Consider the following 2,566-nt stretch of genomic DNA (forward strand, 5'->3'; position numbering starts at 1 on the left):
GAAATACTAAGAACCAGTAATAAACCTGCAGATTGAGAGCGAAGTGCTCTGTTAGGAACATAAGGAACAATCAGATCTCTGATATAAGATGGAGCTTGGCCATTTAAGGCTTTATAAGTGAGAAGGAGGATTATAAATCATATCATATCATAAAGTACAAAATGTGAATTTCCCATGAGATAAATAAATGCCTCATCATAAGTAGATGTAACATCTATTTATTCAACTAAAATATCCAAATATAAGGTCGTAAATTCAATTTTAAACTTGCACAATCAAATATTTAAATGTACCGACAAATAAACAATTAAAATGATGAAATAATGACATTTTGAAAATAAATGTAGTTAAAATAAATAGAATTACTTCACTATTTATAAATGAATATTAGAAAACTCATTAAGTAGATACATATGCCTTTTTAGGGGGTCCCAGGTCTGTTACGTTGCTATGTTAGGCGTCACGGGCTGGAATGTTTGGGGACATTATTATTTTGTTGTTGTTTTGTTTCCCAATCAAATGTAAAACAACAAAAAATAATATCTAAACAGAACATTTAGAGAAAAATGAGTCTCCATTTTAATTTTTCTTTAATTAAAACAACAACCTTGAGGGAAAATGCAATGACATTTTACTGAGGGAATAGATTATTTATAACCACCTCCAAGTCAAAAATCTAAAACTGGCTATGTGTTAAAACACGGTTGATGAAATTAACATAAATTCCCATAAATCTCATGGCTATGCTCGCCTTCTGAACCTTTTGTGTGTTTATGATCAAACTATCATGTTTTTATTCATGTGATTTATAGTCAGCAGATCTGTGACGAATGCAGGCCTTTTAGCAGACTAACTGTACCAGCATTAACCACACATCAGCCATACTTCCTTTTATTGCATTTATTCTGCTCAAACTGGAACAGATTGGTGTCTGGTTGGTCTTTGCTATAAAATCAGTAAATATTTTCTTTTTCCTAAAAATAGGTTTAAACATGCATTTTGCAGAGCTTAGGCCAAAGTATTTTAAATGAAAATAATCAATGTCAATGTATTTTTATGTTTCTGGGCTACATAAAACAGGACAATCTTAAGAAATAAACCTGTAAAAGGCTGCAGAAGAGCACACAGCATTTAAATGAAAACACACACATACAGCAAGAGCTACAATGGAAAAGTTTAAATCAAAGAATTTTGATTTGTTAGAATCCAGACCAGAAATCCAGCTGAGAATCTGTGACTACATGTTTACATGCAACATTTTGCAAAGAAGATGCAGCAATGTCAAAGTCTAGATGCATAAATCAGCCAGAGACGTGCTTTAAAAGACCAGATTTATATTTAAGCTGAAAACAAATACACATCACATTTTTTTTTTTTATATTTGGATTTGTAAAATAATATGAAAATCATTATTTCCCTTTACAATTCTGCTCTTCTTTTTTTATATTTCATGTGAAAACCAATAAAACATAGTTTTGATTACAATGTTACATCATTTGAAAAGGTTGAAGACCTTTTAATCCTTAAGTAAGATTTAGTAAGCTTTTAAAATAAGAACTCCAATATTTTATTTAATGAGAATTAAATCTAATCATCCTATTTTAAAAGCATAATTTAATTGGCTGATCATCTTATCTACCTGCTCAAATTAAGGGCAGATATACGGATTTGAACTCTTTTAGATCAGTTTTTACAATGAAATACCAAATTAATTTACTAAGACATGCTCTGACAGAAGAGACCGTAAATGATTTAATATTTGACATTTGAATTTTTTTTTTTTAGAAATTACAGTCAGCTTAAAGCGTCAGTCCTACAAAACATGTTTACAGCTTTCATCTGTTAGATCAGGAGTCTGGAACCGAGGCTTTGTGGCTCTTTTAATAAACTGAAAGATGTGTTTTGCCCTCTTTTTTTAGTTGTTGTTCTTTTGTTCTGTGCCCACATGGAAAAAACATTGGCCCCACCCTGTCCCTCATTGTGATTTCTTTTAGGACAGCCACTGCAGGTAAGAAAAGAAAAAAAAAGACAAAAACAACTCTCTGTTACGGAAGAGGATTTGGGCAACTGAAGAAAAAAAAAAAGTTAACTGATTTTAAAATTTTATTTCAGTATAATATGACAAAAAAGTCACAACTAAAACAGTCACAATTCTGACTTTAATCTCACAATTCTGAAATTTTTCTCACAATTCTTGCTTTAATCTCAGAATTCTGACTTTAATCTCAGAATTCTGACTGTTTTTTGACAGCTAACAAACATGTTAGCATCAAGCCGTAGCGATGTCTGTTTTAGAGACTAGCCCTCTTGTTTTAATCACCTTCTTCTCTTCCATTAATAAAGTAGCATCACCAGGGACTGGCATGTAAAATATGTTACTGGCCCTCCCAAACAACTCACATCTTTGTCAATGAGGCCCATCTACATTAAGATCCAAAATTCAGAGATTAAAGTCAGAATTCTGAGAAAAAGTCAGAATTCTGAGATTTTTTCCCATATTAAACTGAAATAAATTTAAAATATAAGTGTTTTTTTATTTTATTTTATTTTTTTTTTCAGTGACCCT

The sequence above is a fragment of the Cyprinodon variegatus genome, unplaced genomic scaffold (genome assembly GCF_000732505.1).
Source record: "Cyprinodon variegatus isolate N-32 unplaced genomic scaffold, C_variegatus-1.0 Scaffold291, whole genome shotgun sequence".
NCBI lineage: Eukaryota > Metazoa > Chordata > Actinopteri > Cyprinodontiformes > Cyprinodontidae > Cyprinodon > Cyprinodon variegatus.